This window comes from Lonchura striata, chromosome 3 (genome assembly GCF_046129695.1).
Source record: "Lonchura striata isolate bLonStr1 chromosome 3, bLonStr1.mat, whole genome shotgun sequence".
In the NCBI taxonomy this organism is placed as follows: domain Eukaryota; kingdom Metazoa; phylum Chordata; class Aves; order Passeriformes; family Estrildidae; genus Lonchura; species Lonchura striata.
In genome coordinates this window covers 74,208,326-74,231,616 of record NC_134605.1, presented here as the reverse complement: position 1 = coordinate 74,231,616, position 23,291 = coordinate 74,208,326, and the positions used below count along the sequence as shown (strand labels likewise).

General features: G+C 42.4%; 1 long non-coding RNA gene across 2 annotated transcripts; it reads right to left on the bottom strand.

The window, feature by feature from the left end:
- Window positions 1-288: 288 nt before the first annotated feature.
- Window positions 289-22,833, bottom strand: LOC116183423 (uncharacterized). Of its 2 annotated transcripts, XR_013339734.1 has the most exons (4): window positions 22,781-22,833; window positions 19,562-19,599; window positions 936-1,111; window positions 289-519 (listed from the first exon to the last, which is right to left on the bottom strand). It is a non-coding gene; the product is annotated as an uncharacterized LOC116183423 (long non-coding RNA). The 2 variants fall into 2 exon arrangements; XR_013339735.1 differs by lacking the exon at window positions 19,562-19,599 and having other exon boundaries at window positions 22,781-22,829.
- Between the last annotated feature and the right edge of the window lie 458 nt (window positions 22,834-23,291).

Below are 23,291 nucleotides of genomic sequence, written 5' to 3'. Positions count from 1 at the left end.
GCCAAACACTGCAATTATCAGATGTATTCAGTTGCAAAAGCTTTTGTCACTTTCGTGGTTGTCTAACGGTGTACAGTTCAATCATAAAAGGGCAAATGACAGGCGGGTGTAAGAAATGAATTTTCTTCTTCTTCCTGACATACCAAGGGAAGGCCCCCTGCTGTAATATGGAAAATCTTTTATGCAAAAGAGCACAGCAACTTACAGCACACAATCACTATGCAGACTTTTGTTGGAGCATTTTTTCATAATTCAGCAAAGGAAAAGGAAGAAAAGGCAGCCTTAAAATCAAGTTTAAAAGTTCAAATTTTATTTTAGCATTAAGGTTTAGGGATCTCATAATTAATATGCAACGAAGGTCCTTCTAAGTATGAGCATGCTTTCTTTGAGCAATGTTACTTTTCTGGTGATCTCAAGGCCACAGCAGCAGAGTTTTTCACACACAGCTGGAGCAAGGTGAGAGGCAGAGAGGGATGCTGAGTCCAGTGGGAAGCAGTCAGGGCAACCCCATGTTGTCTACTTGGAAAACAAAGAGAAGGCTGCATATTTAGTATTTATACTGGAGTTTCTGAGTGTGATGCAAACAAGAATCTGGGAAAACACAGAAAAATATCCTTCCTGCAGGTTTTAAGTAAAACTACCTTTGGAATAAATAATCTCTACTCCTTTCCACAGAAGGGACTTTAACACACTCTGGCAATAAACAAAAATATTAAAGAGGGGGCAAATTTAGTATTTGTCATTTTAAGGTCCTGGTGTGTAGTAGTATTATGGCAAATAAGCCTCACTCAGATTATCCACAGTGTTTCCAAATGAAAACAGGTATGGCATAAAGGCTTATTATTTTCCAAAAATACACTTTGGCTCATGATCACTGCTCAGCTATATGAACCACAGGTGCCAACTCTGAAGAAAGAAAAAAGCCTGCTCCTTACTCAGAGGCTGGCTGTGGATGCCATGGCAAATATTCTGGGGTTTCTCGAGTCAGTGTCTCTTCAGCTGAAGGGAAACTGGCCAAACCTCGGGCACGGCAGTGCCTCCTGGGCTGGCCTTGCAGACTGTGCTCGCTCAAGGAGCTTCACAGGCTCCTGTCCTGGTCAGGGCGCAGACCCTGCAAAGAGAGGCAATACAGAGGGAAGCAGAGGTTTTACATCCCCAAACTACACTTCCCATCAGGCATTGGCACAGTATTTCCAGATCAAATGTGGGGTCACTTTTAGCTGAATTTTTTCAGTCTTAACAAAAATAATACCTTTTTTTTTTTCAAGATATCTATTTACTTGACTATTTTTTTTTTCCAGGAAAAGCTAATGCTTTGCTTCTAAAAATCTTTTTTTAGTTAAGAACCCATATTTCTAATGAAAACAGTCTCAATGAATAATCCCTCTTGAAATACAGAAAACTGAACAAACAACAACAGCAAGACATATTAGGAAGGAATATTTAGTTTCTTAGGAAAAAAAGTAGCCCTTACAGCAGAACTGGTCCCAGTGAGAGCAAATCAGCTACTGATTTCAATGAACTTGTGTCAGCCTACCCCAGGTGAAGTTCTGGCCCACTGAGCTCAGAGAAACAAAATGTCAGCTTTACTTTCTAAACACTCTTTCTCAAATCATATTCCCCTTGTAATAATGTGCAGTGAGTGTTTAGCTCAACATGCCTCTTATAGTTTCTGTTTGGAAGATGATTTTTCTTTTTAATTTCTCTGTCAGGCACACTTATTGAAGCGCACACGCTTTAGACAGATGCAATCTGCAAAAAAGGTTTGAGAGACAGTGATTTATTTATGAAATTCCTGGTTGAGAGGGTGAGGTAAGCCACACAAAAATTTTAAAGCTTCTCACTAACATAAGGCATATGTGTTATATATGTAAAACATGGGTAGGGAAAACGTTTAGAATATTTGGGCACAAATCCTTCACAGGGTAGAACTGCAGTGGGAGAAAAGGGGCAGCAGGTGGAGAAGAAGCCATAAGGACAAGTTCTTCTCTGCCTTAATTTCACCTTGTTACCTCAGGGCCAGCAGCATTTATCATATGGGCATTATACATACAGCAATTTTTTGTTCTTGTGTGTTTTATGCTGTGTAGTCAACACAGCAATCAACCCTGAAGCTCCATGGTGGGAGCTTCAATTTACTAAAAGCATAAATTCACTTAAAGTCCCTGCCCTAAAGTGTTTTGCTTCTAGCTAAACACTTCTCCATGACAAAGTCCTTTGCTCCAGCTGGGAGATGTTTTAACTTGCAGATGTCTTCCAACAAAGTGGGCACACCAGAGTCCAAGGTGCGCACTGGGGACACAATTTTCTGACTGTGCAAGTTCGACGGCTGCCAGTGCCAGTGTCCTGGGGTAAATGTGCTCTCCCTCCACAAGGTTGCTCTTCCTGGCACTGTGAAAGGTGGGAGGACTGGCAGACACACCCCAGCAATGCCACTCTGCAGCATCTTGAGAGGGATTTGTCCTAGTCTATCTCCTGCCGCTGAATGCCCCTGTGACAGAGCTGGCTAAAGAGGAGGTGAATCCTAAACCCTGAGGAGCCAGTGGGAGCTCGCTCCCTTCCCATGCCAAGCTATGGGAATCACCAGAGATGGTCCATACTCACTGGGGAAAAGTATTGAAGACACACATGTGGAGAGGAAAAGCACCTGCAGGTTGCAGCTAAAAGGTGGAACTAAGCAGCCTGAATTATAGGAGGGAGAATGATGTAGGGAAGAGCAGCAGGAACTAGGATTAGAGAAACTCCTCTGGAGGCTAGAGTTAGCCAGGGATATTTCCAAACATCTTTTAAAACACATCCAAAAAAAGAGATTTTTAGAGGGTTTAATGGTCCTAGCTGTAAGCAGGTGACAATTTTTGCAGGCTTTTCAGCTGAAATGGCACTGAGAATTGTGGAGGTGAGGTGGTAGTGGCTGAACTACTGGCTCAGAAAGGACAGCCCCTGCACAGAGAAAGGACCATCAGACTGCTGACACTGGCAATCAGGAGCTGCTAGAGCAAGGCACAACAGTGATCAGGAAGGTATTGGAGCTGCCCTATATCTTACTCAGGACAGGACAGTTGCACTCGTTAAGGTGGAAAGTGGGGTTTTGGCAGAGAGATTCAAGGTGTGAGGTGAAAGGGAAAATGTGATGAGAAAAACCAGTGAGAATGATGATCCTGACAGAGATAAGCAGGTTACATGGCCAAAGGCACACTCTGCTCCACCGTGTCCATCTATGGAAAACAACATCAAACCCTGTGGGTACAACACAAAACCACCATCACACCGGGCACCAGTGCCAGGATAATGCAGAGCTGGCAGTGAAGAAATTGAGCAAAAAAAGATCCAAGGAACTGTCTAACAGTGGACAAGCTTTTGAGTCGCCCACCCCTACTCCAGTGGAGAGGAACAAAGTTCTTTCTGCCCCCCAAAGGGAAGAGCAGTGACTTAGGAGGCTGCAAGTAGCTCCCCACGAGTGAAAAGTGTTAGAAAAGGAATCCTCACCTGCAGTGTAAGAGCATTTGCTGGCAAGATAAGAGCTGAGGAAATTCAAGTCTCAGACTAGAAAAATCATATTTGTTCTGTCTTCTCTTTCTCCCTGAGGAGTGGGAGAGTTGGATGGAGGGAAAGGTGAGGAGATGCTGAGTGTTGAGAGTTTCTGTATGGATGTACAAAGGAAAAGAAGACATTAATCAAGGTGGGAGATGAGAAGAGTTTTTGTAGTGCCCACAGAAAAAAACTGGAAAGGAAGATACAGCAAGCATTACAGAGGACCCCAAGGGGATGGAGCTGGCGGTGGAAAGGAGATGAGAGAAGAGGCACAGAGAAATACCAGATGTAAAAGATAACAACCCAGTAGAATTTTGCCAAGAATAAAGGCTTCTGAGCCATCACTTTGAATTTACATGTCCACCCTCTACTAGTAAAACCATTAGACAGACAAGAATTAAGAGGAGAGGAATCAGCCGCCTGCAAACAGCTTGCTGAAGACATGACATTCCTGAAGAAAAATGTACACAAGCCTAAGCAGCTTACAAGAGAGAGCTATCTCACCCGGCTCACCCCCCACGAACACTGTTAAATCCATGAGAATCAGAACAAGGAAATTGTCAGGGAAAGGCTGCGATTAGCCAGAGTCTTGACTAGAAAAATAGTTTATGAATTGTCATAAAAATTTAAAGCTCAACCTCACATTAGCTGCTGCAGTGTCTCTGCTCCCACCTACAGTACAGTTCGTCTCCCTCTGTCTTCATCACTGACTGTGCCAGTACAAGGGGGAAATCTTCTGAATGTTTCCCCAAAATTAAATGCTGAAACAGCATATCATTATTTTTGATATTCAAATCTATTATTAATAAGCTATACACTACAAAAAGATTCTGAACATGAGTGATACATCTCATAATTCTGACCTATTAACAGAAGTACATGAGTCTCTCTGGACCAAAAAATAGTTGTTAAAAAAGATAAATCGCTTACTCAAATCAAAATAAGATGACAGTTCCATGAAAGATTTCAAAATAAAAGTTAATAAGTTAATGGATTCATTTTACTGCTCCTAAGACACAGACAATGCAGAACAGTCATCTTCTTATTAAATAATATGAATCAACAACTCCATCATGTTTGTATTAAGCAACAGGCACCAGTACTCTCTTATGGTGTGTTAGGGTGAGCATGTCAGCAAGAGGGCAGAGCCAAAGCACTGAATCTTCTTTGCCCTCAGTGACCAGGTACTTAAAATTTTGTCATATACCTAAGCATTATCCTGAATGCAGGGACAGAAATTTTGCCACAGCTGATGCCAGCAAAACCTTCCCGATTTACAATTGCTCCTAATGCTCCCAGTTTGTGTGGGACTCACCTTAGCAGCTGTCCTTTAATCTGCCATGCAGCCGAGTGCTGGGACATCCCTGCGTCCCTTCTCCTAAACACCTCTCCCAGGAGAAAGAGTCCTCCCCTCCGAGAATACCCAGCAGTTTCTGATGGAGCCCAGGCAAGTGGCTTGAACCAGGCTGATGGTTTTTCAATAGTGAAAATGTGGAGAGAGGAATACCATGCTCAATGTGCACTAGAGGAAAATGTTTCTCGAATTTTAGATTTTAAAAAAGTAGGCTTTTTTCCAGTATGAGTAGAATAAAAATAAAATGGCATTTCCCTGATATAAAAATAATTCTTCTGGCTTCTTACAAGTGCTGTAGCATAGAAGTATTCCTGAGGAGAGAGAAGATACTTGGAAAGAACATTGCTCTTAGGGAGTGTTGGAGCCCCATGGATATCCTGATTCTCCAGCCCCATGGATATCCTGTTCAGTTTTGGCTGCATTATGTGGGCTTGATAACCAAAGTCTTTATATGTACAGGAGTTACTTTAATAGGAATTAGAGGAAACAAAAAATCTTCCATTTGAAAGTGGATTGCATTGTACAGGCATAAGGGATTTCACTGCCTTATCAGAATATGGGAGGGTTTAAATGTAAGAAATGAGGTGGTGAAGGGATAGGAAACAAGTGACTTGTGGCTCCTGCCATTTAAGCATGAAAGGGGCATGTGAAGAGGCATTAATTTCAGCCACACTGGGCTGAAGGGCAAGGACTATTCTTCTAAACCCCAGCTGCTTAAACAAAAGTCTGAGGCACCTTTTTTCAAGAGTACCTAAGTCTGGTTTTCTAAAGGACCTTCCCCTCTTAAGTTACTTAGGCTATATCTACCCCTTCCATGCTGGAGAATGGGGGGCTGTGCCTGGGCTGCTGGGGGAGGAGGGGTGAGGGAGGCTGTCAGCGGATGGGGCTGTGGCTCAGCAGGAGCACGCCAGGCTGCTGGTGCAGGGCTGGATGCAGTGGCACGGGATGTACTGGGGCCTCTGTGCTACCCCACACTTTTCATTCCCACAGGCACTTTCAAAACTGCTACCTTAAGCATGCAGCAGGATTTCAGCAGAGGTCTCTTAGGCTTTAAGCAGCTTCTAACTGTATTTATGTGCTTTATCCCTTGAGTAGGATAAACAGGTTAGCAATTAACTCTGGTTTTCTGACCTCTAGCTGGATAACCAGATCTCTAATTATATTTTCAGTGGCAGTGAATCTCAAGAGCTGTGTGACACTATCTGAAAGTTTCCACTCCCATGTAACATCTGCAACTCTAGGTGGAAATTGGCAGCCAAGAAATTATCGGCAAAACAGAAAGAAAAAATTTTTCCCTTCCTCAGTACTTCTGTCTCCTCAGCACTTCCAATCCTTCCTCTCTGTTGCTTGGAAAATATTTACCCTGATAGGTGATTCCTGGTGTGCCAGACAGGTCATATTGAAAACCAAAAAATTCTGAGAAGTATTTCATTCAAAATACCTTTTTTTTTTTTTTTTTTTTTTTTTAAATAGGATTCTTGTGGTAGACTATTCACAGGAATCAGGAAATTAGAGGCAATGACAAGCCCCACACCTTGACAGGTTCATTTCTATTATTTCTCGATAGAGCACTATTTTGTGAGAGAGCATGTTTTTAAGGGCTAAAAAAATATTATTTATGAAAAAGAAAAAAAAAAAAAAAAGAAAAAATTTAAAGTGGCTTCTACTTACTGTAGAAGAACAAGTGACCTTCAGAAAGGTGATATAGTTGGAGGAACAGCTCTGGAACTGGCAGAGCACACCTCAGGAACAGAGTCTCTAGATGGCCTAATGCCGGGAGTTAACAGTGACAAAGCAGAGCAATTTGGAAAATCAGCTTGCTGTCATCTTGTATGCATGTAACTCTTGAAATAAAACAGTGATCTAATATAGGGGAAGTATATGGATTTACTCTGACAGCAATGCCAAGTATGTATTCTAATCAAGTGCCACACTTATTCTCACTTTAAAAGGAGTAAAATAGACAGTAAATTAGCTATGTTCACATCTTCAGAATGAGGGTCTTTGCACTAATTTTTCCATGTGGATTCCTACTACCTGTACTAAAAATTCATGTCTGTGTCTGAGCCCACTTCTTACTTCACTGCCCATACAAATTATCCTTTCTGAAGACAGATGTGAAAGAACTGTTGAAGGTCTGCATCAAACCAGAAGAAAAATAAACTACTTCTTACTTACATAGAACATGATAATTTATTGTAATAAAAGCTGGTTTGGACTCACACCACAATCACTTCCACACTTCAGGCTTCTGTGCTGCAAAGATTATTTTGGAGAGCTGTGCCAAATTTCCCTGTCATCAGGACAAATGGGCAGTCAGACACTGGTAGATTCCTTCTCAAGAAGGTGAAATTTAAAGTAAGATGTGCACACCATCAGATAATAACCTACAAAAGTAAAAGCCAAGAGAATGGTTGACACATCAGCTGGAAAGCTAATTATATAGGTATAGAGGACCATGACAATGTCATTTTAGAAGCCTAATCTTGATTCTCAATTCAAAAGACAGAGTTGAGGCCATTAGTCCCTGCTTAGATCTTTCTCTTCTCAGTGGCTTCCTAGTTTCTCACAACTTGCCACCAATTCTGATCAGCAGGGGCCAGTGCATTACACACCCAGCACCAGCCAAGTCCCTACTTTTTCTGGACTACCCCACCACCAAGAAAAAAACACATAACAAAGGTTACTCACACAGTGACTATGGAGAAGAAATGCCTAGTGAGCCACTGCTGTTGGAAATCACATTTCCTGCATTTGTGCAGAAAGGAAACAGTGGAAATGTAGTATGGAAAGCAGGTGAGATGCATTCAAAGGGATGAACACCTAAAGCACTATTCAGAAATAGAGAAAGTGAGGGAAGATCAACTGAAATATTAATTGGTCTCATCTTTTAAAATAGTGGAAACATTTTTTCATTGAAAATTTTCAGACAAGGACTTAAGGAACTACCTTAAACATCCAAATAAACATTCTGGAGGGTATAGCTAGAAGTCACTGTACCCAGAACAACTTAGCAAGGTATAAACAGCACTGCATGTGGCCAGAATTAGCAGAAGGAAAAAAGCACCTATAAAGTTCATGTCTACTCCTGTGCTGAGCATCCAGCCTGTACAGTGCCTGCTCAGCTCACATGGCACAGCTGGAGCCATGTAGTTGCCCTTCTGCCTCGCATGTAGACAGACACGTGGGGAACAAGAATATAGGAATGAAATTGTTGCAAATCACAGATTTAGGGCACAAAACCTTCTGAGTGCTCTAAATAAAGGTCTAAAAGAAAAAAAAATATTATACTGTATAATTTATACCTCACAACAAAAAGATGGGGATGATTCTATTCTTTTGATGCCTGAAAGACTCCAAATAAATCAAGACCAAATGAGTAGGCAGGCTATTCCAAGGGTAATGTGCAGAAAGACTTGTTTCATGAGCCTGCCCCATAAGTGTGTTCTCATCCTCTATAACCTGCTTCTAGGCTAAAAAAAGGACCAGACATCCTTCCTGTTTCTAAAAGTTCTGCCCTGTTTTTGTTCTTGAAAGAGGTTATAAAGACTGAATTCTGCAACTACCTGGCCAACCACAAATACTTTTTTGGTGGCAAAGCGAAGACGGGGGATCCAGTGGTTGTGGTTGAATAGCCAGCAATAACAGTTTATACTCTCTGAGTGTATTCGTCTCCAAGAAACTTTCCTGTTTCCCTGTTCCTAAAGTGGAAAATAATTGCTTCATGAGAGTGTTGGCTTTTTAACAGCAAGTCATATACATACACCAATATTCAGATAGTCTGAAAATTAATACTAATCTCTGTGTCAGTTTTACATACTTGGTATTCCCCTTTCCAGTTTGTGTGTTAGTTTTTTCAATCCCATTAACAAATCACCTAGAAAACTAAAAGTGATCCGCACATTAAAGTTAGTAACGAAGAGTGACACTTGTCCATTGTCCAAAGATGCCATCTCACCTAATCACACTTTTAATGCACAAAAAACCAATATTTCACACATTTATGGAGGGAAATAAAACCAGTCTGTTACTGGTGCCTTTTAGTTTGGTTTGGTTTGCTCAGGAAATGATGGCTTAATACGTGCCCTCCTCACAGAAAAGTATGCAAGTCTGAATTAGAAGTGTGAAACTGAATTTATGAAATAACCTTGGCAGTAAATAATAGCACACCTCAAACCAGGATTCATCACACACCTGTGTGGTAGGGAATGGAAGTCGGCTTCATCTCACTCAGAGTATCAATCACTCGCAGGATGCAAATTCCATGAGATACAGAAAGATTACTTTACATAAACTGCAGAAAGTATTTGAATCAATGTAATAAAATTTTCAGCACAGCATTGTACAGCCTACGAGAGTCCTTACAAACACACTTTTTTCATCATTTTCCATACGAACATGAGTAAGGTATGTAGACAGATGAATGAGCTTGTAGCTGCAGACATACTACAACTCATTCAAAGATTTATTCAAAGCTTTCAGTAATGAGTGTTGACTCATCATCAGAAGAAGCCTCACCTTCCTTCAATTAGCAGCAAAAGTCCTGTGACCTTCACTCAGGGTGGATCTTCCACCCTAAATGTATTTGGAGTGCTCTGCTTCATTCTGACAGCATTTCTGAGCAGTGCCCAGAGGAGGCTCAGCCAGCAGGACACACAGCACCATTCTTGTGTGGATACCATCCTGGCTGGGACTGCTGTTTTGGAAGTGTTCCCCCGGGGCAGAGATCACTTCATGGACTGCAGCTCTCCATAGGCCTGCCTCTATCTACTCCACTGTAGGCACCCAAAAAGGAAACACCTGCATTTCCAAGCAGCCCAGAATCCAGTAGCAAAGCTCTTCTGAAAATCCAGGCCCTGAGTGAGATATGTACATTAAAGTCAAATTCTTTTAAGACACTGGTCCCAAGACTTTAGGCAAACCCTTCTAAGCCCCAGTCCTTGGTGGCCGTGCCAGGTGCCAGGGAAGAGGGAGCCAGCACAGCACAGTCAGTCCAGACAGCCACTGCTCCCTGAGCACTGTGGGACAGGCACACAGTTAGCCAGGCATTTTGCTGGGAAGGCAAACACCACAGCCAGAAGGAGACAGACGGTCTTATTTTTAACTTCCACTACATAATACAATACTTAGGTTCCATTTACTGCATGTACAGTCTCCTAAATAGTCTGTTATTTGGTAAAACTGTATCACAGTAAATCCCTGCATCATGTATATTGCAAGGGATTTCTTACACCAAGATACCTTAGGAAAAAAAAAAGATTCATGTGAAATGCATAGTAGAAAAAAAATGAAGGCCGCTTCTTCATTCTTATGGTTTTTTTTGCTGTCATCAAAGAAGTATAAACACATAAACATAAAAACATAAATCTTATAGCTCATTTTATATGCTTTTATATACTAAAAAGAACTGTTTACATTCAGTTTCTTATTTTATTCCTTTTGAAAAGAAACTAATATAAAAAAGTTTTAAAATTAGTCATTCCACTGCCACTTCTTTTCTATTGCACTATTTATTACCTCTTTGAGACTGCAGAAGAGGGATGCAAATGACATTTTATTCCATAAGTCTTTGGGTCAAACTCAGTTGCCTACTATGCTGATCAGATTTCTTTTTCTTTAATTTTGGCAAGGGGTAGGTATAACCCATCTTCATATTAGATTTTGCAATATAATCCTTGTTACCTAAGCCTACCTACACCTGTGACTGTATGGGTTTCAGTTTTTCTTGTAATTTATTTCCCTTTCCTTTCCCTTTCCCTTTCCTTTCCTTTCCTTTCCTTTCCTTTCCTTTCCTTTCCTTTCCTTTCCTTTCCTTTCCTTTCCTTTCCTTTCCTTTCCTTTCCTTTCCTTTCCTTTCCTTTCCTTTCCTTTCCTTTCCTTTCCTTTCCTTTCCTTTCCTTTCCTTTCCTTTCCTTTCCTTTCCTTCCCTTCCCTTCCCTTCCTTCCCTTCCCTTCCCTTCCCTTCCCTTCCCTTCCCTTCCCTTCCCTTCCCTTCCCTTCCCTTCCCTTCCCTTCCCTTCCCTTCCCTTCCCTTCCCTTCCCTTCCCTTCCCTTCCCTTCCCTTCCCTTCCCTTCCCTTCCTTTCCTTTCCTTTCCTTTCCTTTCCTTTCCTTTCCTTTCCTTTCCTTTCCTTTCCTTTCCTTTCCTTTCCTTTCCTTTCCTTTCCTTTCCTTTCCTTTCCTTTCCTTTCCTTTCCTTTCCTTTCCTTTCCTTTCCTTTCCTTTCCTTTCCTTTCCTTTCCTTTTTTTTTTTTTTTTTTTTAAGATTCACACACAGAATTCCTGCACTAACTGATATATAAAATATCAGGGCAAAAGATAATAAACTTGTTTGCAGCAGTTTGGCAAAGCCTGAGAGGAAATGTGGGGCCAGAGAGCTGGGAATGTTCAGGTCCTGCAGCCACATCCAGAGTTAATTGAAGCCACTGCCAGCCTCAGTATAACAGAATTGGAAGTCTCTATTCAGAAAGCAAGAAAGAAAAAAAAAATACTTTAAAGGTGTGCTTAATTCAGGGTGCATCAGATCACCAGCATCACCCACCTGAAGGAAATCAGGCCCACATCTAAACCTTGAGAGCAGATCAGCTCTTGTTGCTATTACATTTCCATGCAGGGGGGCTGGGGAGGCTGCACCCCAGAGCACAGCGGCAACATTCATAATAGCCTTCATTCATTCCTCTGCAATAATTCTTCCTCCTGTATTCTACAGAATAGACATTTAATATTTGTTTCTAGATAATTAATTTTGGAAATTCTCTGCATTAAAACTGAACTGATCACTATGTGTTCTGCAGTTACCACAGGCACCCAGGTAACCTGGGGCTTATGCTGTGCAAAGTTGGAGTTAGAGGAGTTATGGGTAGAATGGAGACAATGCAGATTAAAAGATTGTTTTTAAAGTGTGAAAGAATTGACAAACCTAATTTTCCTTGGTGCAGCAATGGCTCATCTCTACTTAAAAATTAGTAGATGCAGAACTGTGTTGAATATTCAGTGTGCAACCAAGATGTCTGTCTTTGCTGTGCCCTCACTGGAAATTATTAACCTTATAAGTCCAGAAAAATACTAAACATCTGTTCCCACGAGTTACATTCACTCTGCCCACCTCAAATTGTCATTTTGGAGCTTGATTGAAAAGTGATTGAGAAGGAGGAGACAAACAGCCATCAAACCAGGGCCCTGGCTATGACACTCCTGCAGCTGCTCCTTGCCTGTTTTCATGGATAAATTGGACCATCAGAAACTTCTCCATCCTACTCCAGCAACCTCATATCTTGGAGGACCAGGGTGACCACCAGCCATCATGACAGGGAGCAATATTGTATTAACCAGTGTCCATGGCTCATCTCCACTTTAGAAGTTTGGGATACCCAATGAGGATAACTCATTTCACAGCACTGTTCTCTATTTTCCCCAACAAATTAAAAGAGTGATACTTTCTTTCATTTCCAGCCAGAAGACTGAGTATAAGGAGCTTAGGTTCCAGCAAGTAACAGGTCAGATTTCATATCCTGATGAGAGCTAGCAGTGTCCACCCATGTTATAATGGAGGCTTTGGAATAAAAATAATGCACACACAATGTTTAGCTATTATCTTTCATTGGCATATAGAATTAAAAACTAAAAATTATTTGATCATTTTATCAATTCCTCCCAAGAGGTCACTCCACTTTAGATGACCAGTCTTAGTCAACTGGGACCACATATGTAATCACACAAACACATTCTAATTTATGTACACAAGAAAAGAAACTTAATTCTGACATCCTGTAACTTTTGAAGGCTCGATTATTCAACCTTCATACCCCTCAAACAGATGGAGTTCAGGAGGAGGAAAACTTTATGACTTGTTTTAAAATAAACGTATCACTGGGTAGGAGAATTAAGTCCTCCACTCACAATTAAGACTGTGACATCATCTGTTGCTTGAAATAATGGCAGTAACAGGCTGTTATCTTTGAAGTGCTGCTCACCAGAGGTGTATTAGAGCATGGATGCATGGGAACATGTTCAAGACTACTGCTTGCAAATCAGAACACAAATGCAGAGAGATGACACTCTTGGATCTTGCTGTGGATTCCTTAGGGAGCTGCACACCCTTTGGCCTCTTTCCCTCTTTCCCCCTCCAGCATCATAGTCGGTCCTATTCTGGACCTGGATGTTTCCCTCATCCTCCTAATTTCATCTTGATTTTCCACCTTCCTCCTCTTTTCCTTTGTGTGAACCCCCATTCTCCCACCATCTTTCCACACTTCTGGTAGTTCTCCCCCTCCCAGTACTCCTGCCTCCTCCATAAGATCACAAGAGAGCAACCCTTACTGGATATTCCCTTACCCAGAAACACAGAAATATAAAATCATCACAAACAGGAGTTGCAGGGAAGACCTCCCCCAACCCATTCACCTGGGTTCTCTTTCTCCATCCAGAGCCTGGTCGTGACCAGGTGAGGGGAGAAGCTGAAGTCTGTTAAAGGTACCTAGAGCCTGCAAAGACTGTGTCTGACCCAGGATAAACAGCCAGCTGTAAACTCACATTTTCAGAAATATCAGAGTTTGGTTCAAATCAAAATTCTGCACTTCTGTACCAAATATTGATGTGCTAGACTTTCACAATGAAATAATAGTGATATTTTTTTAGGATGTTCCAAGTGTATCAGTTTTGCATTAATTTAATTCTCTGAAACCATGGAACCATGAAACTGACTGCTTCCAGGATAGTTTGCCTTGAGTCAGAGACTAGCCAGAAAAAGCTTTTTAATTTTTATGAGTTTGACAGAGCTATAAACAATACTACCAGTCCTGAGCATTAAGAAAGTACAAATCAGGCCATGCACAAAAAGCCTCATAGATTAGTTGTAAAAATTAGTTGTTTGGGACTTTTTTTTAATACCAGTAAAAGCAGACACCTGTCATTGAGGTGTTTTAGCTTTCTCATTGCATTTGCAAGGCTGCCCTTGCAAACTTTGCAACTTTGCAAACTCAAGAAGCTTTTCTTTTGAAATGAAAGATAGGCTGCTTATATTTTCACTTGTCTCCTAGATCTTGATCTGGATGAAAACATCAAGCACTGAAACACTCAAATCAAGACAGATGGCACAACTATATAAGCAAGAGGAAGCAGAATTTCATGATGAAAAGCATCAAGGAACGTATCTATAGGTGATAGCACCAGTGTGTCTATCAAGCTCCTCATATCTCTTACAATAAAATTCCAGCCAGTGAATCTCAACTCTGTGGTTAGTTATGTGCTCCTTTCCAGTGCTTTGGATAAGATTTCACTGCATGACAAAAAAATTATTTAGGGGTAGCAGTACTCAGAAAATAAGAAGAGGGTTCAGTTTCTTGCCCTGATATTCTCCTTTCCTTGCACCATGTCTATTTTTCTACCTAAAGCCATGACAAAAAAAGAGCTGTAACATTTTTAAACCAAAAGCAACCCTAACAAGCCCCAGTAAAGTACAGAAGACCACGGCTGAGGCAGCAGCTTACATGAGCTTACATGAGCAATGTCTGAGAGGAGTCAGACCCTTCTGGGGCCAGGCTCCACAGAGAAGTGTGCATCAGTGAGCACATCTGCGTGCAGCCCCAAGCACTCCAGGAGCTCCTTGACACCCCAGGCTACAGCAGGGAGAAGAAACACACCCCTGTTTACTACATTTACAAGAAAGAATGCTGAAGAGCTTGCCTAAAAAGCTGTTTCCAGAGATGCCACATTTGGCTGGCCTGGGAAGCAGGGTGAAGCTCTGTGGAAGAGGGAAGAAGGGATGTCTCCAGGGTATGCCCCTTTACAGTCCCACCTTCCATCAGACTGGCTGTTGTGGGCACTTCTGCCTCTTCTGACCGTTTTTCCAGAAAGTCAATCTATGCATAGTACTTTATAAGTGCTGACTTGATACCCCAGGGATTTGTTGAGAGCAAAAACTGATATGAAAACAGCATGTGGATGCTTGCTCCCATACTTCTATATTCCTATAGCTTCCAGAAGAGTTTCTTCAACATATACCTAACCCCTTTTTAAATGGCACACTGACTTTGTCCACTGCAATGCAAGGATGATGCTACCATATCCAGAACTTCAGGGCACAAGTTTGTGTGGAACTGATACCACTGTCAGCAAGATATGGGACAACACTCCATTAATAAACTGGCCTACGTGGGCATAGAGATGGAAAAAAGATGCAAAAAGTAGAAGGCAAGAATCCCAAACCTTCTTATTTTTAAAAAAAGGGAACATTTCAAAGTGAGTATCAGGTACCTGTTGTTATGTGCTAATGGGGAAATCTTTCCACCAGATCCACAGGGCAGGTCTGAGATAAGCAGCTGGAGAATGATAAGTTATCTCTGTTTCGATTCAGGAAATATAGATGCTTCAGATGCTAATGGTGTGTCAGCAGGGAGCCAGACACACAGTGGACTGCGGTTAAGTAAGCCCAGGAAGGTGTTTATTCATGTATAACATTTGCAGAGAAGGTGACTCCCTGCCTCCCTCCCGGCTGCTCGGAGGAACTGCTTATAACCAGAAATACGCTCCGAGAAGTCAAGCAGAAAGGTCAGGCGGGGCGAGAGGTGAATCCCAGCCATGACAGCCCTCCCGTGAGCGCTGGCACTCCCAGCTCCGCACACCTCCTGGGAAGGACGGGCTCTGCCCGCCTGCCCTGCCAGGCCGGCACCTCGGCGGAGCCCGCCGGGCTGCGGAGCCGGTGCCGGCGGAGCGGCCACTGCCAGCGCTCAGGGACCGGGATGTGCCGCAGCCTGGAGCAATTAGAGGTCACTTGTGCATCCTTTGGCACCGGGCTGGATCGACTGCAGCTAAACCATTCCCAGCAAACATTTGTCCAATCTATTTTCAAAATCCTCCCACTGTCACTCTAGGCAATCTATTCTTGTGCTTTCCAACTGAAAGTTAGAAAGCTGTTCTTAATGTCTAATCTAAATCATAAGTCAACTTTAAAAATGACAAGTATAGTTAAAAGTTTAAAGATTTTTCCTAATAATAAACGCGGTTTTTATTCTATTTCTCTGTTGGTTGCTGCAAATTCAGGGTACTTTCAAATCGTTTCTTAAAACATCCTCTAGAATCAAGATGTATAGAAACCATATTTATTATTTTTCACAAGAGCTGATATTGTAATTTAATTACATAAATCCAAGAGTAGAAGACTTAAGGAGGAAAAAAAATGCAATAAAGTTTTGAGAGAGATACCAATACTTAATTTAGCTGTAAAAGGTTTTCAGGGTTTTTTCTATCTGTATGCCTTACAGACCCATTGCCCAAAAATGTTCTGCAGTGACAGCAGTGTCAAGCAGAAAAGACATCTCACCCATAACTAATAGAGAAAAATACCTCAGGTGTGAGAAACAAATATTCCTGTGCATATGCATATATATTCCTTCATTCACCACTCATCAAAATCCCTTCTAAGTGTCCCAGTCATGTGAACACTGTCTTTCAGTAGATACTTTGCAGGGTCCCATTCAAACCAGTTAATAGCAAGAGAGGTAGTTTCCTCCTGCCTCACTGAAAATGAAACCCTAGAAAACTGCTGCTTTGCTCTGGTGCTTGAATTCAAAAACATTACTTGAAAAAACCTGGGCTTACTTGCTGATTCAAGCTTTTTGAATGTGCAGCCTGAGGTTGCTACCAACTCTGATTCAAACACAGAAACACAATAAAAACACAAATAGAAGCTCTGATCCTTTACATCAACAGCACCAGATATGAAGGAAAACTACACTGGCTCTACTTTCTAGATACACATGACTGGACACTGATTCATCCCTGGAGACAAACATGCTCCAAAATTTACATCCTCAAAGCTTGTTATTTATCACTGGAAATGCCTAGCTTTTTAACTAGGGTGTCACATTAATTTTGCTTAACTTTAGCATCCGTGGTATAGTCAGCTGTATCTGAGTGAGTTACCCTAGGCACTGCACTTCCTCCCAGAGCAGACACAGCAGCACAGCAGATGAGCTGTGCCTCCCCTTGGCTGCCAATGGCCCCTGCACTGCAGACGTCAGGAGTTAGGGGATATTACCATCAGCCTTGCTGCCTGCATCCTTCTCTCCAGAGCTACCCGGGGAAGAGCAAAGAGCAATTCCTGGTAAGAGACAAGCGACTGTCTCTGTTTACCATTTTCTATCAGCAGGCTCAGGCCTGCCAGCATGCCCCGTTCAAGGTGCCCGCTTATCAGGATTGAAATTGCGATAACCTGGAGTGCACTTCCAGGCTGAGAATTCCCTTGGAGAGCCAGGTATATAAAAATTAGGTATTGCAACCCTGAGTTTCAGTCTCCCTCTAGGTATCTAGTCTAAAGTGCACTGCTAGGCTCTTTTCTGTACCTTCAGCAAACACAAGGGAGGGAAGAGGGCTTGCGTTTAACTTAAGCTGTTTAACTTTTGCTTTCACCGCATCGCACCAGATCTATATGTAGGATGTGCCTTTTTCTTTATGGATATAATACATTATCTACAATTACATTCAAATCAAGAAGCAGTGCCTATGTTCTTGTCTTTTGCACACCGAACTAGGATGATAAATATAGTCCAATGAAAGGTCCAGGACTGTACACTCCTAGAAAAGAGAAACAACCATTCATGCTGATTGTGTCAACCATGCACTTAGAATGTGAAGGCATATAATTTCCAAATGGCCCCAGTTTCCACCTTCAGCATGCCTACAGGACATATAGCATCAAGCTGGGTGATCTCAGCCGTGTCTGGAAGAGCTAACTCTGTTATGCTATGTATATAGCACAACATCTGAAAACAGTCCCTTTTAAACTGTTCCTCACTCCATAGACTTTTTTTCTTTTCCCTACTGTAGATTAAAATCTACAGGATAAAAATGTTTGTTCTCATTCCTAAAGTGCTGTGTGACAGTAGAAAATCTGGGCCTTGTTAAATGCAATCTAGTAACATTATAACCAAAAATGTTTAACTGGAAGTATCATGCAACTATAACAAGGGGCAGCTCTCCCATTCCCACCTGTAATGACCAGAATGTGTTCAGATAGGAGGCAAAGAAAAGAGTGAGGTCTTCTTCTCCTACTCTTAAAACAGGCAGAATTTTTGATGAATGCATTTATTTTTTGTCAGCATCCATGAATACGGTCCTCTTTCAAAATAATGTATGAGCATTGGAAGAGTTACTGGATAAATATGTTTATATAGTATAAAAACTGACTGTAAAAAAAAACAGAAAGGTAATAGTGCGGGAGGAGTACAAGAAGCCCTGCAAGAAATTTGTGAGAACTGGTAGAAGCCACTAGACTGCCAAATTGCCCCTGAATAGTCCAGCCTAACCATGTTTCACCCTCCTAAAAGATTTGAACCAGCAATGCCAAAATTCTGGAGCAAAAGGACTAAGTCAGAGACCCTTTTGGCTGCATGAAGATCTTTTATTTTGAGCAGAGAGCAAGTTGTTGTGAAGCCATGGCAGGGAAAACACACTGACACGGGGTCCCCCAGGATTACTGGTGCCAAACACAGAAGCTACTGTCAGCTCACAAAATGCTTTACTGACATGCCAATGATAAAAAATCTGTATTGCCAACCACCCTTACCACACATCCCAAAACATGCCATATGGCCGAAAGTACGACAATGGATTTTGCCATTCCTCAGATTTGGGTGTGAATTGACAATGAGTATAACATATAAATTACATCATCTTTTAACTTTTTGTGATATATAACATCAGACAGCTTTGTCTGGGACAATCCATCATGAACTAGTCTTGTTGACATTCTGGATTCTCTCTTCTGACCTTGTCCTTTCAGCACAGGCATAATTGTGCTTATGATAATTTTATTCCCAGTTAGGCAGTGATTTTGCACACCTTTGAGTTACAGAATAACTAAGAAGCCAGTTCTCTGTACGATTGCTGAAACAAGGCACCTTGAACCAATTTATGCTGAAGTGCAGTCCGGTGGTGTAGCAGTAAATAAAAGTGGATAAACTGACCTCTCTCAGTGTGCATAAGTAGGTTAACTCTTTACTCCTGTTTACTGTTTATACCACAGGTGCACTCTCAGCTGGGGGCTCCCCACTGAGGAAACACCAACCATATGTTTGCGCAGCAGAAGATGGAGGGGGGGAGATGTACAAACCAGTCTTCATGGTATGAAGGGTCTAGCAGGCAAAGGGAAGGGATCCAGGCTCATTTCTGCCACCCAGCTCATGTGCAGAGAGACTCCCATTTCAGCCACGGAGATCTAGGCTCAGTTAGCACCACTAATTTTTACATACTTGCATATCATCATGGGGGTTTAGGGGTTTTTTTAAGAAATGTAACACTTCAGCAATCATCTAGGGTGATAGGCAAATTTTTTTTGTTGAAGGATCGACTGTTCAGTGTCACTTTAGTGGGAATATACAATTATTATGGTACATGAATTATTTGAGCTGTTCCCTGTGAAGACTGATTGCCTTTCATGGGCTGTGTGTGGGAGAAGCAGAGAACTCCCTGCTGTTCCAACTGGTGTCGGCAAGCAAGCAAAGCTGCAGAAGTGAAATTGTCACATCACCTGTAGCAGTGCCTGAGTCATGGTCCCTGCCCACCCTGCACCCAGAGCAAGGGAGTGATTTAGCTTGTTTCTAACCACTGGATTTACAAAAAGCTGAGAAAGTAAGTTGGACTACAATTACTTAAAATTAAACTTTAGGCTGTCACTCACCACAGCAGAGAGAAAGGGGCATCCCACCACATCCACATCTGCAATTTCAGGGGAGAAGCAATTATGTCAGCTGTAGCCTCCTCTCAATACGAAACTTGTAGACCAATTATTAGATTTTTATAACAAACAGGCTATTGCATTGCCACTGTGATAACCTGGTAACCAGAGGAATGCCAGTGTGTTTTAGCTGAAGACCACTACTACCCAGTCACTTCTGCTTCTTCAGTTCTTTTTTCAGCTCTGCCACTGAAGCTGACAGGACGATATGTTCGAACACACACCAGCCTAACCAGAGGCAGAAAGTAAGTTCCTACAGAATCAGTTGTTCTAAAGCTGGAAAGAGTGGCAAACAGTGGGAGCTCTGCAGGTTGCTACTTTTTAGGCTGATTGCCACAATATTCTTTTGTGTGGTTTCTGGATCTGCTTCTGTTAAATGTGATTTTCAACTGTTTCTGGTGGCGGTTCTTTTTACTGGAGGGTGAATTTGTTGCTGAAGATGCTGGTCAAGTATGCAGACTGCTTGTCTGCTACAAGATAATTTTACTGCCCTCAATGCCTCTGGTCCCCTGTCTATCCAACTTGATTTGCCATCAAATTTAACATAAAAGATATTTGTTATTTATTGGAATGATTAACTTCCTGGGTAATAATTACTTTTTTTTAGCATTGGTCTGACTTCATGGCCTAGGCTTCAGACCTGAAGGAGAGGTGTTTCTGGAGATCAGGGCCGAAGAACGAAACAATTTACTCTTATCTCCTCTGCAGCCTCCTCACCTACTCCATTTCTCGAAGCTGTTACTTCACATAGCATTAAACATAAACAGTTATCAATCCAGTCCAGAAAGTGGGCAAGAACACTAATAGACAAGAAATGTCTGATTTTGACAAATGCTGAAACTCATGGAGGAGCAGTAACACTGCAATAACAGAAACTGAGTTTCAATTGAGTTGAAAAGCAATTATCTGGTACTATTGAATGAGTGAGAACAAGGAAACATTTTATGATATTATTATTCCTCTTTCTCACAGTTTTTCGGGGTGGGTAGGGGGTTGCTATGACTTTTGCATTTAACTATGAAGCTACCAAAGGCCACCTCAGCTCTGCTGCACAGTTGCTCTCCCAAAACATCCTCTGGGTAGTAACATTTGTCTTAGTCTGGCTTTCTCAAACTTTTCTTCAGGAGCTTTCTGGGAGGCTCAGTACAAAGGCACAGCGAAGAAGCATCGAGGCACAGCCAGTATCCCACCACGAGGCCGGGGATGCTGACGGGAGGACGGAGCCGACATGGTCGCCTGCCCCCGGCATCCTCCACCCCGCGGGTGAGCACCCACTCATACCCCCCCACCTCACACCCCCCGCCACCCACCACACGCTCCCGCCTCTCCTTTTTCTCTTTTTTTTTTTTTTTTCCAATTTATTTTTCCCCTGCAGAAGTCGAGGTTAAAACCCTGAAACCCGAAGCCCTGAAACCGAGCTGCCTGGCCCCGCCGGTGGCACGGCCCCGCCACACACGCCCGTGTCCGCTCCGTGGCCCGGGCGCCGTCGGGAGGGGAGGGAAGGCGGAGGAGCGGGGAGGGGACGCGGGCGAGGGAGAGAGCAAGCAGCAGGCGGCTTGGGGTGACCGTGACCCGTGGGTTATGCGTGGGTGACCGCGGGACTGGAGGGGTGAAGGAGCAGGGGAGAGCGGGTTTCTCATGGGCAGGAAAAGGCAGGATCCCGTGTGCCTGCGTGAGGGAGGGAGGGAGGGAGGGAAGGAGAACCGCTGAGGTTTTATTCTTGAGAAAAGCAATTAAACTGAAATTAGTTGCACTCCTGAGGCGGGAAGATAGCCCCGTCTCTTTGTCCTTACTCCTTGGGACGCCCGATGGAGGCAGGCCCTGGGGCAGCGTGGGTGCCCGGGCGGCTCCTCGGAGCATCCCCGGGCGGCGGGCGAGGCGCTCCCGCATCTCCCTCCGCACCCGCGCACCCTCGGCGCTCCCCCGCCCTGCCCGGCCTCGCCCCGCCACCACATCCGGGGCGGTGGGTGAAGGAAATTCAAGTTAAAGAGGGGCTGACCCAGAGCTGCTCCCCGGCCCCGATCCCAACCCGCGGGGAGCCCCCGGCGTTCGGGAGGAGCGGGACGGGGCCGGGAGCTCTCTATGAGGCCGCCGGCTGCCGGCGACCGAGCAAGTCTCCCCAGCCTGCATTTTAATCCTGAAATCTGGAAATGGAAATTGTTTGATGTATGAGGAGACGTTATCTAATTAGGGCGTAAGAAATTTAATCTTTCCAGCAGGCAGGTCATATAATTAATGTTAATTTAACGCTCAAATTCTCAGTCATTAATTTTTATTCTCTTAAATGTAGTTTGGCAGGGCCCCCTGATCCATGGCAATGGATTTTACTGAATGTAAGAGCACACTTGGTCTTTGGAGTGAATTACTGCAGCCCTTTCCTATCCCAATAACAAGATCACATCATGTATGCATTATTAAGCCATGTAATTGAATGGTCCATAGTTTGCATATCAGACTATTAAAGTAATGTGTTTTGCTTTTCTTCCAACACGTAATGTTGAAGCCTTTGCGAATATTTGGTGATTCTGATAATTATCACCAAATTACTACAAATGTTCTCTTCATTAACGTGATTTCTCTCAAGCATTTTTAAAAAAATGTCAATAATGCATTAAGTGGTAGCTTGTAAAGTGTTTTTTAAAATAAAACTTGTCAATTATAATAAGAAAAGAAAAGAAAAGAAAAGAAAAGAAAAGAAAAGAAAAGAAAAGAAAAGAAAAGAAAAGAAAAGAAAAGAAAAGAAAAATAGAGAAAGAAAAGAAAGAAAGAAAGAAAGAAAAAGAAAGAAAGAAAGAAAGAAAGAAAGAAAGAAAGAAAGAAAGAAAGAAAGAAAGAAAGAAAGAAAGAAAGAAAGAAAGAAAGAAAGAAAGAAAGAAAGAAAGAAAGAAAGAAAGAAGGAGGAATAAGAAGTGAGAATAAACAGTTGCACGGAAAGAAAACAATTTTCCTCTAAGATTGAAAAGGCGACTTCCCTTTTTTCCCTATTTCAGATAAGTGACTATACACCTTAGAAGTTTTACTTCATCGGGAGCAATCTAAAGAACTGTCGATTGCAGATGATACAGAACAGATGGAAGAACAAAGTTGGAGCTTTTTCCTTTACAGGGGATAGATGGGGACATAGGCAGACCGACAGAGAGATTGATTTGAAAAGATACTGACCTCTCTCCTTCAGCTGCAATTTAACTTGTCCTGGAAGGGGAAAAAAAAAAAAAAAAAAAAAAAAAAAAAAAAAAGATAGAGACAGAAGAAAAACCTCCTCACATGTGAGACCTGCCTCCTCCCCTGTCGGCCTCCTGCCTTCCCCCGCCCCAAGTTCGCACTGTCATCTGAACAAACTACTGCGCCGATCTCAGAAGGTGAATAATTCTCAATTAACTAAGTAACTAACTTTCTTTGTGCAATCTTGAGTCACTCACTTAACTAAATCTTAAGCCTTCGAGACCCTTCATTATTGCCTTCCCCCGCTACACTATTTTCAAAGTTCAATAGCAAGGCAGCAAAAAACACTGCTGCAAAATAAGAGTCTCTTTTAAAATTAAAGAGCTGCTCATTTGCATCGAAAGAAGTTATTTTTTTCCCTGCTTTGAATTATTTAGGCACCAAAAAAAAAAATAAAATAAAGGACACCCTGCAAAGCCTCCCGCAGTCCGTGTCAGGATCAGTGTCACGG